Source organism: Gorilla gorilla, chromosome 9 (assembly GCF_029281585.2).
Source record: "Gorilla gorilla gorilla isolate KB3781 chromosome 9, NHGRI_mGorGor1-v2.1_pri, whole genome shotgun sequence".
In the NCBI taxonomy this organism is placed as follows: Eukaryota; Metazoa; Chordata; class Mammalia; order Primates; family Hominidae; genus Gorilla; species Gorilla gorilla.
Genome location: NC_073233.2, coordinates 96946974 through 96962220, shown reverse-complemented (window position 1 = coordinate 96962220; position 15247 = coordinate 96946974). Strand labels below are relative to the sequence as shown.

The window sequence follows — 15247 nt, the reverse complement described above, 5'->3', positions numbered from 1 at the left end:
CCACTCTTCCTCTCTTATTGTTTTTGTCTGTGGTTTGGTGGTTATTTGTTGTGCTAAACTTTATTTTCCTTATATGTATATCTGTTGTAATTTTTTTCTTTATACTTATCATGAAGCTAAAGTCTTGTAGTTACAATAGACTATTTTTAACTAATAAAAATTTTACTTTGGCCACATAAAAATACCATTTAAATTTTCTTCCTCACACTCCACAATTTGTATTTTTGTTGCCTTCATTTACATCTTTATCTACTATGGGTTCCTTAGCCACTAATTGTAGCTATTGTTTTTGATCATTTTGACTATAAACCATGATACTAGAGGAATACAAGATTTACATGGCTCATTACAGCACTAGGGTGTTCTGAGTTTGATTTTTGAACTTATCTCTACTTGTGAGCTTTATACTTTCACATGTTTTCATGATAGTAATTACCATCCTTTCATTTTTGGTTGTAGCACTCCCTTAAGCATTTTGTGTAAGACCAGTATAGTGGTAATGAATTTCCTAAGATTTTGCTTGTCTAGGAAGGTGTTTATTTCCCTTTCATTTTTGAAGACTAGCTTTGCTGAATATAGGTTCTTGAGTACCATGCATTTTCTTTTACCAATTTGAATATATCTCTCTATTCTTTACCAGCCTGCAATTTTATGCTTGCAGAAATCTGCTGACAGAGTAATAAGAATTTGCTGATATGTAACTAGATGCTTTTCTCTTGCAGCTTCTAGAATTCTTTGTTTATAACTTTTTTAAAAAGTTGTTTTTAATTGAAACATAATAGTTATATGTATTTATGGGGTAGAGAGTAATATTTTGATACATGAATACAATAGGTAGCGATCAAGTCAGGGTAATTAGTATATCCATCATCTCAAACATTGTGTGTGTGTGTATGTTGAGAACGTTCAACAACCTCTCTTTCAGCTATTTGACAAATATAATACATCATTATTAACTATAGTTACCTTATGGTGCTATAGAACCTGAGAATGTATTTCTCCTATCTACGTGTAACTTTATATGTATTAATCACCTCTCCCTATCCTCCCCTTTCTTTTACTTTTCTCAGCCTTTAATAAACATAAATCTATTTTCTACTTCTATGAGCACAACTTGACTGCAGCACTATTCACAATAGCCATGACATCAAATCAACCTAAGTGTCCATCAACAAACGAATATACAAAGAAAATGTTACACACACACACAATGGAACACTATATCTGGAGATATATACACACACACCCACACAAACACACACACACAATGGAACACTATCCACCATAAGATGAATTAAATGCTGTACTTTGCAGCAAAATAAATGAGCCTGGTTGATATTATGCTAAGTGAAATAAGACACAGAAAGAAAAATACTGCATGTTTCACTCATATGTGGGAGCTAAAATTTGTCTTTGAAAAATGACATTTTGATTATAACATGGCTTAAAGAGAATCTTTTTACATTGAGTCTAATTGGGGAATTTTTAGCTTCCTGGATTTGGATGTCCATATCTCGCTCAAGTATTGGGAAGCTTTCAGTCATTATTGTGTAAAATAGGTTTTCTGTGCCTCCTTCAATAATATGATGCTCCAAATATTTGTTCATGTAATGATGTTTCATAAGTCCTGTAGTATCTCTTTATTCTCTTTTATTTCTATATTTTTCTGACTTTGTTATTTCAAGGGACTTGTTTCCAAGTTCAGAAATTCCTTCTTTTGTTTGAGCTAGTCTTTTGTTGAAACTCTCAATTGTGTTTTTTATTTCATTCATTGAATTATTCAGCTCTAAGATTTCTGCTTGGTTCTTTTATATGATGCTTATCTTATTGTTGAACTTCTCATTCATATCATGAATTATTTTCTTGAATTCATTGAATTGTTTGTCTGTATTTTGTTGTATCCTGAGTTCCTGTAAGATCATTATTTTTATTTCCTGTTAAGGCATTTCATAAATACTTTTTTTTTGGAATCTGTTTCTGAAGACTTATGTTCCTTTGGGGTGTCAAATTTCCTTGTCTTTTTATGTGTCTGGTGCCCATGTGTTGATATCTGCAAATCTAGTAGAACATTCATTTTTCCCCTATTTTATGAGTACTTTTGTAAGAAAAGACTTTTCCCTGAAGATGGATCCTAGGATGTCAGTTGGGTATGGTGCATTGCCTTTAGCTGTGGATGGATTCTGTAGTATGATCTCCATGCAGTTACTTCAGTTGAAATCCTTGTCCATGATATCTGTCATTGCCTCTGTGGTCTAGGCTATAGGAGTCTGTGATGGTGGTGGTGTGGTATTGCTTGAGGTTTTTTCTCTGGGCTGGTCATGTTGGGTGCATATGAGCACAATGTGCCAACAGGCTGTGTGGTGGGCTCTCTGGAGGACTGGGCTGTCACCACATTGGCTGTTGGATTAGGCACAGGCATAGGCACAAGCATTTTTCTTGAAATGGAGAGAAAAGTGAGGTGTTGCCTGTAATCCCAGCACTTTGGGAGGCCGAGGCAGTCAGATCACAAGGTCAAGAGATCGAGACCATCCTGGCCAACACGGTGAAACGCCGTCTCTACTAAAAATACAAAAATTAACTGGGCATGGTGGCATGTGTCTGTAGTCCCAGCTACTCAGGAGGCTGAGGCAGGAGAATCGCTTGAACCCAGGAGGTGGAGGTTGCAGTGAGCCGAGATCACACCATTCTACTTTGGCCTGGTGACACAGCGAGACTCCATCTCAAAAAAAAAAGAAGAAAAAGAAAAGTGAGATGTTATCTTCCTTCAGATCTAGTAAAGAGTGTCCCAGGAGAATCTCTAATTAAGAATGGGTTGGTTTATGAAAAGAGGATATTGGTATCTTATTAACTACCTGAGTAGTGGTGATTGAAAAACAAATTATCTGGCCTGTCAGTCTGGGGCATGGTGACATTATTTTTGAGGGAGCTTGACCTAAAGTGTAGGTATACATATGAAGATAGATATATTTGGTATCTATTTTTAGTATAGGCATATCTTAAATCTAGAGCCTTCTAGAGCAAGCTAGGCCAGCAGAACTCTAAGATAAAATATGGTGTCTGAAGAAAATATGGTGGTGACCCTACAACATTTTAATTCTCTGATGATCTTGGAAGTGCAGAAGCAGGCTCCAGTGTTCCAATAGCTCCACATAAAGTTAATGAAAGTTAGCTGGGAGACGTAATTTAGGAAGCATCCTAGCCAGCTGACTGGTCAAGCAATAAATTGCCCAACCTAGAGAAGTGGTTGACAGCTATATCTTTGGTGACATTGTTGAGGAGCTTGGCTGTATTGTATGAGTGGGTTCTTGAAGAGACATAACTAAATGAATCTGGATACCATCGGAAAACTAGGCTCATCAATAATACAGAATCCAACATATCCCTGGAGCATCTGAGCATCAAATTGAGTAAGGTCAGGGGTACCTTCTCTATGCTACCATATCAGCAGCCACAAAAGAGGATTATTTTTCTCTCAATTCTTCTTCTTTGCCTCAGTGGTAAAGTAACAAGAAACTAGGATAGTGAGAAAACATGAAGGACGTTTAAAGGCAAAGTCATCTACTTCTGTTCCAGGTGCTAAATCAGGGAAAAATGTTCAAAGAATAAATCAACCATCTTTGTCCTCTACTATTCTTCAAATTTCAAGTCTTTTCTGAATAGAATGGAGAGAATGAGGATTCTGATAAGAAAACTATGTTTTAAACTGAAAAGAAATGTCTTAAGAACCCAGTGTAAACAAAGTAATTATGTATTTAACATAAGCTTCCTTGAAGGGTTCTGCCACCTTATTGGGAAGCAATAATTTTAATAAATAACACAACACATTGGGAAACATAACACATTAAGAAGCAATAATTTTAATAAATATGTGTTTATGTTAATACTTCAAATATTGGAAGTTCTCCAAGAAACCAGTGGCACTATTTGTATGTTATTGTTCTCTGAGAAAAGTATGACCTTGAAGCTAAACTTTTGGATATGTATACTGAGAACTTTGAGGAGAAATAATTTATATGCAACTTAGCTAAGCAGTTTAAACATGAAAAATGTATTAACCATAGTTCACTTAAATGGTTAAACCATAAAGGAGGACACAGAATACCTTGATTATACTTCCAAGGTGTTGGTATTAGATTGTTTCAGATAATTGTACCTGCATCTTATTTGTCCTGACAGGGCACAGATTATTCTTTTGCCTAGGTTGATAAACTGAACTGCACCTTTATTCACAGTATGACCTATTCCTTCAGCAGAGTCTAGACATTTTGTGGCAATATTTCAGTGCTGCTTACTTATACATATTTGGTAGTTTCCTTGAGTGGACTAAATCTCCCTTTTTAGTCCTTGCACTCATACTCCTTATCTGAAAAAGGAACAAAATACTTGTTGAAATCTACTTGGTCACCTTATTCTGAGGGTCTAGTCGTATGACCTGTCTTTCCATCTTCTCTCAGTAATTTAGAGGAAAGTCCCTATCCATATAATCTGTCAGATAATTCTTAGACAAAATTTAGACATTTCATCTCTGATGACCACTAGGTAGAAGCTCCCCTGCCGTCATGTTGGTTTCATAAATATCAGTGTTCATGCTGTGTGTGGGCCGATTCAGAGCTTCCATACACCTACAGTTCTATGCTAAAAATAAGAGGAAATCATTTGTTTCCTAGGCAACAATTTCATGGAACATGTATAGTTCTCCTTTGAAGGTGTCCTAAATGGTGAAGTTTAGTATTTGCAATATTAACATGTTCAGTTTTTTAAAAAACTATTAATAATTTGCTTTAACAATCATAGATTGCTAAATTAGGCAACTATTAATAAATGTTGACTAAGTTCAAACTTGTGCACAAGGAGGGCTAGGTGTTCTCTCTGTATAAACTCTACATACAATATATAAAAGGGGATAGGGAGTAAGAACAGAAGGAAGGAAGAAAGGTAGGAAGGGAGAGAGAGAAAACAAGAGAGAAAGAATCTACAAATAAACACCAAACCCACAGGAAGATTTTCAGATTAAAACAAAATGCTTAGTATGATGATTGGTAGGTATTATATGTTCAGTCCATGGTAGCTTTTAAATTTTGGTAAAATAAAAACAATCATTTCTGTGTAAAATACTTAGGAAAGCACTGGAGTGTTAAATGTATCATGAAATATAAGTTCAGTGTTTATTATAATCAGGCCAAAGATAACAATGAAGGCAAGACATTGATAGATCAGGAAAGGCAAGTTCTTCTTTTGTTGGCTTAAATTTATATTAATATGTACAGATATACAGCCTATGTAAATTATACCCACATTTGCAAACTATTTAGCACCTCCTATGTAGAAGGTTTTATATAGAGTATTCATATGCATTAGCTCTTTAAATTCTGAGAACTCTAAAAGAAAGCTATCATTGTTGATATTTTAAAGATACGAAACAGATGCTCAGAGATTTTAAGTGATCATCTCAAGCTTGCGCAACCAGTAAATCTAGGATCTGGAATTCAAATTAGGTCAGATCCTTGATGTTCAACCACACACTAATCCAGAGGTCTTTGTTCTTTCCCTAGGAAAGTAGATCTAATATTTCCATAAAAGGAAAAAGTAGCTAACAGAACTTGACAAAAAGATGTTTAGATAAATCAAGCTATAATTTATCTAATAGAGAAAGGAATCAAAAACATCTGATGCCCCAGGCTATGAGTAGCACATAAGTCAAAATTATAAATTATTTTGTTACTGCTTTTTCTCCAGAGAAATTTAGAGCTAGGTTAAAAACACAGTTTGATAAATACATCTAATAGTGATTCATAGTATTATTATTTCAAACCTGAAACTTTCCTGGACTCATACAGATGCCTAAGAAACACAGCTGCTATAGAATAAGTTCATTGAGTACTCCTGGGGAAAGCCATATCCTGTCCCTTTTATTTCTTCCTTCATCTCAAGTCTCTTTAAAAATAAGCCCCAGGAAATGATCCATTAAAACAAGACATGAAAAATAGCTCTTAAGTGAATTAAAACTTAACATTCAGTTAGTTGTATAAAACTGTAAAATTATTTCATTACATTTACAATAGGCTTTCTTATTTTGATATACTTGCAAATTTTACAGGAAAAAGCTTATAATAAATTTTAGCTGTTGTCTTGATTTATTTTTAAGGTGTCAAAACCTAATTGTTCTTGTCAATTAAAAGTATATTTTCTTTTATTTTTCTAGAGTTGGGTGTCCTCCTCCTACAGGTTGGTGACATTGTGAATGTTTTCTGTTAACAACTGGCTTGGACACAGGCATTCAACTGGTTCAACTTCTCCAGCTTACTCTCTTAGATAACAGAAGTAAATGTCTCAGTTTCCTTTGTCAGTTTATACACAGATGATTAGGGTCATGCTGACAAATAAGATGCTCTGCGAGTTTCAGTTGATTTGATTCTGAGACTGAAAATACTTTTGCTGAAATTGATTGAATATTTATGCCCTGTTAACAGTGGTTTGGCCACATTACTTTGTGTGAGGTATTGTGAGGGCAAACACAGATCAAGAGAGATAAACTTGAAAGAGTTATAGAGTTTTGTTGCTCATAGTTCCCTAGGGAGAACACAGCATGCCATGCAGTGTCACTCAAGAGGACATACCGGGACTGGTGTAAAATACACACACACACACACACATACACACAAATATACACACATACATACAAAAATATATACACACATATGTGTACATACATATACATGTAAACATGTATGTGTGTATGTATATACACATACACATATGTATACATATACACATGCATGCATATATACATATACACATATATGTATATATGTATATATGTACGTAAATAAAATATGTAAAATTATATAAAGTTTTCTTTGTTTCTATTTAAATTCTTTAGACCTCCTTCTTCATTATTGTGAGAAATAATTCATTTTGTTAAGGGAACAAAGACAACCAGTTCCATTCTTCATTTTTCCTGCTACTGAGACTGAGCCAGCCAAACCAATATCCTTGCCATCTCTCACAAAGAGCTTATGCTTTCTCCGTGCACATACAAATATCTCTCTGCTCTTTCCAAGTCACATTTTGCTGCTCCTTCAGAAGGTAAAGAATAATTTTATGAAAAATTTTATGTCACTCTGATCTAGTAATTAGATCTGTAATTTATTACTCTGTACCATTTGGATGCTTGTGTAGGCTTCACAATCCCCAGATTGGAGCTTACTCAGAGTAGACATGTAATAAGTATTTGTTGAATGGTTTCAACTCTACTTCACGCAAGTGCCCTGTGGATACCCAATCATGAATATTTTGAGGGTAAAACCCTAACTGTGTGGTTTGTCTCACATGCCTTAGTCCAAAACTGTATAGTTGATGGCTACCTCATTTGTTTAACTCTATATTGGATTGTGACAGATATAATAATATATTGATACTATGATATATTAACCAGGGTCATGTCTAGCAAGAGAAACATATATAAAGAAATGACAATAAACATTCTTATTTTATTTCAATTGAAAGAGTTGCAGAAGTAACAAATAGAATGTAATTAGTGTATATTAACATGGAGATCTAACTTGGCCTGAAGAGCTATGGTTTCCCTGATAAAGTAATCATTTAAGCTGAGATCTGAAGGATAAGGAGGAAGGAGTCAGTAAATATTTTCACTTTACTTCAGTATTGTTCACCAAATTTCTAAATGTGATTTCAATTTATGGACATTCACATGATTATTTATTAGGTAAATCCACCTGGGGCATCAGATGGTTTTTAAATTTAAAAATGTGACTCTAGAATGAAAACTAGAATGCTATGCAGGAACACAATGTTTGTATTCTAAATTTCTTATTATTTCCAAAAAACTTTCATCCAAAGACTACATGTAATTATTTATTTGCCTTGTTTTGTAGGCAATAGAAAAGAATTTTGGAAAAGTTAGCAACATCCATAGTAGTGTTACATTGATGACTATGATATGCTAGTCCTGAAGTTGTTAAGCTTATAAATTTACAGTTGGTTTTCAAAGAAGTAGTTAAGTAATAAATATTTATTTTATTGCACACTGTCTAAATATGAACATCTGCATTGTAATCAGTTACATCATATGTACTAATAGGGACTGCTGTTTATGATAGTCATTGAATATGTCCTATGGGTACTCTCTGGAGATTCACATAAGATAATGAACGTGAAAGAGCCATGGAAAGGATAAAGCATTAGGCAAATAACATGTTATATATGTGACATTCTTTTCCAATTTTCCTGTTGTTTAAATGTAAAAACATAAGAATTTTAAAGTGTTTCAAGAGAATACTTTAATGATGGATCAAAGTTAACAAGAAGGAAAGAAAGAAAGAAGATAAAAGATAAAACTCCAAATAAGATAGTTTGAAAAAATTATCAGCAATGCACAGCTTAAAGATTCTATTAAAGTTATGAGTAGCAGAGTAAAATTGTTTGGATAACTCAAAAATGTAAATGTAACCAATATCACTGAACATTTAAAAATGGTGAAAATGATACATTTTATGTTATGCATACCTTACCACAATATAAAAAGATAAAATGTCAATAATATTTTATTACTGCATTAAAATGCATTAATATTTTTATCGTTATGCATACTTTACCACAAAACATTTTTAAAAAGCTTAATAAACAGATTCTAGAAACATATTAGAAGTATAATAAATCATTACCAGCTACAGTTTTCCAGGAATAAAACAATGTTTTATTATTGGGTAACCTATTAACAAATTTCCCTAGGAATGACAAATCACAATAATCTCAAAAAAGTTTATAAAAATTGTCAGAATTTAACATTTATTTTGTACAAAATAGCAACAGTTAGAGATATATTACGCTTGTTGGAAAACAGCATTCTCATTAAAGCCAGAAACAAAACAAGGAAACTCTTTATTACCACCACTATATAGTATTGTCTGTGAGTTATAAGACAGTACAATTAGATAAAGGAAAATAAGAGGTATAAAAATTAGAAAGGATATGAAATTATTCTCTGGAAATCTTGTAATTGTTTACTGTAAAACAAAATTTTTTCAAAACTTAGTAGAGTCAAAAATATTTATAAAGGATAAAATAATTAAGCTGAAAATTAATTTATAAAAACCAATTAGTTTAAAACAAAGAACACTACAAAAATATCATGAAGGTGAATTCCCATTTCAAATGAATGTTAAAAGGTAGTAAATATAACGAGCACAGGAGGACTCAATAAAGAAAATTTTAGAGGACAAAAGGGATACAAAAGAAGGTGTTGAGTGCAAATAATGATTTGAAATAAGAGGTGTTAAAATATAAAGACAGCGATTCTCCCTAAATTGTTCAACATTTAACACCATGTCAACAAAAATGCTTTGAGATTTACTTAGTAGCTTGGGGTGTAGGGAAACATTTTTTTTCTTTTTTTTTTTTTTGGTAAAGTAAACAATCAGTAAAAACCAGGATTTTTTTTTTTAAATAAAAAGATACATACTGAGGAGAGAATAGCCTTATTAGATGTTGTATTAGTCAGGGTTCTCTAGAGGACAGAATTAATGGAATATATATATATATATATATATGTATACACATTCTATTTATATATATATTCTATTATATATATACTTAATAAATTCCTATTTTTTCTATTTCCCACAAAATTCTTTTCTATTTCCTACAAAACAAGACAAATAATTACATGTAGTCTATATATATTATAGGAGTTTATTAAGTATTAACTCATATGATCTATATATATTATAGGAGTTTATTAAGTATTAACTCATATGATCACAGGGTCCCACGATAGGCCATCTGTAGGCTGAGGAGCAAGGAGAGGCATTCCAAGTTCCAAAACTAAAGAACAGGGTCTGATGTTCAAGGGCAGGAAGCATCCAGCACAAGAGAAATGTAGGCCAGGAGGCTAGGCAGTCTCTCATTTCACACTTTTCTGCCTGTTTATATTCTAGCCATTCTGACAGCTGATTAGATGGTGCCCACCCAGATTAAGGGTGGGTCTGCCTTTCCCAGCCCACTGACTCAAATATCAATTTCCTTTGGCAACACCCTCACAAACACACCCAGGATCAATAGTTTGTATCCTTCAGTCCGATCAAGTTGACACTCAGTATTAACCATCACAGATATTATATCAGAAAACTGTAATAGTTTATACTGTATGATATAAACAAACAGATCAATGGACCAGAATATAAAGTCTAGAAGAGTAGTGAGTAACTAGAACATTAGTAAAGTCTTAGCACTTTAGGGATGGATAATTCTTTTTTGTCAGATGCTGTCTGGTACATTGTAGGATTTAACAACATCCATGGCCTTTACCCAAAAATGACAATATCTCTCCCTAGTTGTGACAATCAAAAACATCTCCAGAGACTGCCAAATGTCCCCAATGGTGCAAAGTTGCCGTTATTTAAAACCTACTGATATAAAAATATATCCAAATATAATTGGCTATTTATATACAATAAACACGATCTTCAAATTAGTAGAGAAAAAATAGATTATTTAATTTTATGGTTGGTAAAAGTGGATAGAATTCTGGAATAAATCAAAATAGATCTATACCTCACACTTTAGAACAAAATAAATTTTGATAACTCACACAATGAAGTGGAAATAGACATGAAATATAAACTATAAAAGTCTTAGAAGAAAATAAACAATTTGATTATTCAAAATAATATTTCTAAATAGGAACAAAACTCAGAAGTCATTAGAAAAGATTGACAAGTTTGATCCCTGAAAAATTTTTTTAAATCTCATTTTATCAACAAGATAAAGTCAAGAGATAAATGGGAAACTAGAAAAATAATTTCAACTTGAATCACAAGGAGTTACTTTCCTTGTTAAGAAAAGATTACAAATCAATAAAGAAAACAGGATGAACTCAAAACAAAAAGTAGTAAAGATTAGGAGTGGTTGACAGAAAAATTATAGCTGTTTCTTAAGCATATGAAATAATATTTTCACATATTCATAAAAAAGAAATGCAAATTAAGATCATATTGATATATAATCTTTCTTATGTCCTGTTTGCCAAGATCACATGTGTGATGACATGCTGCATTGGTGGGTGTATGAGGAAGTAGCTGATCTTGAAAGATGGATATGTAGTTATTAGGAAAAGAAGGAGATAAAATTATGAGCATTTCAAAACCAAGTAATTCCTGTTATGTGTAAATTAAAACAACTACAAAGGAAGGAATTTTGAAAATATACTTCAAAACAACAACTGAAAATACCATTTGGACATATTCTAGAACATATTCACAGTTGTGCAAAATGATATATTTAATAACGATATTTGTTATATTATTGATAATACAAAAATTCTGGAATCACCTTGTTTATAGGCACTGGTAAAACATTACAGTACATCACTTCAAAGGAATGCTGTACATTCATGAAACCACTATAGTTGTACTGAAAAATAAGGTGTAGAACAGTGTGCTTAATATGCTATACTCAATTTATATAAAAATGAACACATAAACATTTCAGATACATCTGAAAGGACATAAGAAAACAGGAGGTATACTTACTTTTACTCATTAATGTATTATATATTTTAAATGATATATCATGTGCATTTATAAGATATTCACAATGAGTAAATACAATTTTTAAATGCATTAAGGACATAGTGACAAAGCATCCACAGTCAGCACACAGGTATATCCTACGTGACTGCCTCTGTTGACTATTGAATGGAATTACCTATCACAGAATCATATGTTACCAATGGAGGTGTCACAATTTTAGCCTGGGTTCAGCAGTAGGAAGGGACTGGCTAGAATTAGTTTTGGCATCTTACACCTACTACTGGGCTACTTAAAGGGCAAACTAATCACAAGTGTTGCAAGAGCATGAAAAACATGCACTACTTTAAAAAAGATTTGCTGTTTTATTCTTGCTATTTGAAAATAAATATCGAAGCATCTATCATGGGGATAAATCAAAACATTGTAACACTTTTTGGAACATTTTAAAAGATAATTTTAAATTTTCTTTGAATTTTTATGGGGGTGAACCTTAAGCATTTTCTTTCTTTCTTTTGTTTGTTTGTTTGTTTTGAGTGGGGAGATTTAGGACCATTATTCATCCTAAAATAAATCTGTCCTGGTGTCCAATAGATCTCATTCACTATATAACATTATTTTCCTACACCTTTATGTCACACTAACCATATACTATCCACACTGCCATTTCTTGCTAGGATTGAATGTTACGAACCTCAGCAGACCTTTCTCATAATGAAAATGGCATAACCTGGGCCTGATCATTTCCACTAGGGGAAAACAGGTGTTTGCTACTCTTTAGGGCCCTGGCAGGTCACACACTAGAATGCCTCCATCTATCTGACTTCAAGGATCATCAGCCACCTCGATGCCATTGTTATGTATGTACCAGCCTGCTTCTCAGAGATGGTGATGCCCATTTGAACCCAGTATAACTTTGCTACCGTGTTTTGCATACTGTGAGCAGAGATTCTGGTTGCATTTCTTCCTTGAAGGAAGCTCTACGACTTAAGTTATTTTCCATAGTCCCTGTAAGTTTGAGTCTTAACTGAGATAATCTCCAGTAGACCAACCGTTAGACAAAGTGAATTTGAAGCAGAGAGGATAAAGAATAACTAAGGGGGTGAGGAGTTATTCACTCATTTATTCTAAAAATATTATTACATACTAACTCAGTATCAGGCATTGTGCTAAGTGCTAGAAATACTGAGATGTGTAAGGCTGAGTTGCTGTTCTTAGATACTCAAATATTATTAGGGTAACTTTCATCAAAATTACTTTCAAAATTTCATAGAAACTGCCGGAGGCTTCATGTACTAATGCTTTCATGCATCTTAAAAAATTCATCAATAGCTACGTTGTATTAGTCTGGGTGTTGCTTTTTGATGGTGCTTCTTTGATATCTACTGTAATTAATTACCACAGGATGTAGGCTCTTTGATTTCACAATTCAGCTTAAAGAGGAAAAAGGGCGTTTTCAAAACACCTGAAAGAATTTTACCATGGCCCTCCACTATAATCCCACTCTTGTATGCCAGTTGTATGTTTTTGACTTCAGTATATGTAGCTTCATATTGTACTATGGCTTTCTAACATTTGACCTCGAGATCTTAAATTTGTGTCTTGTGAATGCGTCCAAAGTGCTTGTAATCTGCTCTCATGTAGCAACTGGACATAATCTTGGCACCCATCAGATCATATTACCACTGTTTTCCCCGCAAAGACTCGCAGTTAAATTTGAATTTCAATAAAACAGCCTTATTTTTAGTGTAAGAATGTCCCATGAAATCTTTGGGGCACAGAGTTATGCAATTTTCATTATGAATGTATCCTTTAAAAAATTCGTTAATCTGAAATTCAAATTTAACAGCTTCCTGTATTTTATCTGAAAACTCTACTCTAAAGATGTATCATAGCCTGAAGATTCTATAATTTTATCTTTAAATAGCACTTAATAATAAAGGACATGATTTAGTCCATAGCAATCAGAATTTAAAAAAATTAATCAACCCTTTTATCAAGTACTGTAGTCTGGGTTATATTCTTATATCTATATCTACATACATATGTATTTTATATGTATATTATGTATGTATAAATGTAATGTGCTGCTAATTTTTTTCTGTTAGCTAAAAGTTTTTCTTTTTTTAAAATTATACTTTAAGTTCTAGGGCACATGTGCACAACATGAAGGTTTCTTACATATGTATACATGTGCCATGTTGGTGTGCTGCACCCATTAACTCGTCATTTACATTAGGTATGTCTCCTAATGCTATCCCTCCCCACTCCCCTCACCCCATGACATGCCCCGGTGTGTGATGTTCCCCACCCTGCGTCCAAGTGTTCTCATTGTTCAGTTCCCACCTATGAGTGAGAATATGCGGTGTTTGGTTTTCTGTCCTTGTGATAGTTTTCTCAGAATCATGGTTTCCAGCTTCATCCATGTCCCTACAAAGGACATGAACTCATCCTTTTTTATGGCTGCATAGTATTCCATGGTGTATATGTGCCACATTTTCTTAATCCAGTCTGTCATTGATGGTCATTTGGGTTGGTTCCAAGTCTTTGCTATTGCAAATAGTGCCGCAATAAACATACATGTGCATATGTCTTCATAGCAGCCTCATTTATACTCCTTTGGGTATATACCCAGTAATGGGATGGCTGGGTCAAATGGTATTTCTAGTTCTAGATCCTTGAGGAATCACCACACTGTTTTCCACAATGGTTGAACTAGTTTACAGTCCCACCAACAGTGTAAAAGTGTTTCTATTTCTCCACATCTTCTCCAGCATCTGTTGTTTCCTGACTTTTTAATGATTGCCATTCTAGCTGGTGTGAGATGGTATCTCATTGTGGTTTTGATTTGCATTTCTCTGATGGCCAGTGATGATGAGCATTTTTTCATGTGTCTGTTTTGAGAAGTGTCTGTTCATATCCTTCGCCCAATTTTTGATGGGGTTGTTTGATTTTGTCTTGTAAATTTGTTTAAGTTCTTTGTAGATTCTGGATATTAGCCCTTTGTCAGATGGGTAGATTGCAAAAATTTTCTCCCATTATGTAGGTTGCCTGTTCACTCTGAATGACTTTGATGAGTTGAGAGAAGAAGGCTTCAGAAGATTGATAATAACAAACTTCTCTGGGCTAAAGGAGGATGTTCAAACCCATCACAAAGAAGTTAAAAACCTTGAAAAAAGATTAGATGAATGGCTAACTAGAATAGACAGCATAGAGAAGACCCTAAATGACCTGATGGAGCTGAAAACCATGGCACGAGAACTATGTGACGAATGCACAAGCTTCAGTAGCTGATTCGATCAACTGGAAGAAAAGGTATCAGTGATTGAAGATCAAATGAATGAAATGAAGCAAGAAGAGAAGTTTAGAGAAAAAAGAGTAAAAAGAAATGAACAAAGCCTCCAAGAAATATGGGACTATGTGAAAAGACCAAATGTACATCTTATTGGTGTACCTGAAAGTGATGGGGAGAATGGAACCAAGTTGGAAGACACTCTTCAGGATGTTATCCAGGAGAACTTCTCCAACCTAGGAAGACAGGCCAACATTCAAATTCACTACAAAACACTACAAGCCAGAAGAGAGAGGGGGCGAATATTCAACCTTCTTAAAGAAAAGAATTTTCAACCCAGAATTTCATATCTAGCCAAACTAAGCTTCATAAGTGAAGGAGAAATAAAATCCTTTATGGACAAGCAAAT

At 33.6% G+C, this 15247-nt stretch overlaps 1 long non-coding RNA gene across 1 annotated transcript in view; it reads right to left on the bottom strand.

The window, feature by feature from the left end:
* Positions 1 to 15247, bottom strand: part of LOC129525591 (uncharacterized) — a 41255-nt gene that overhangs the window by 15493 nt on the left and 10515 nt on the right. The gene's annotated exons all lie outside the window — the stretch shown is intronic.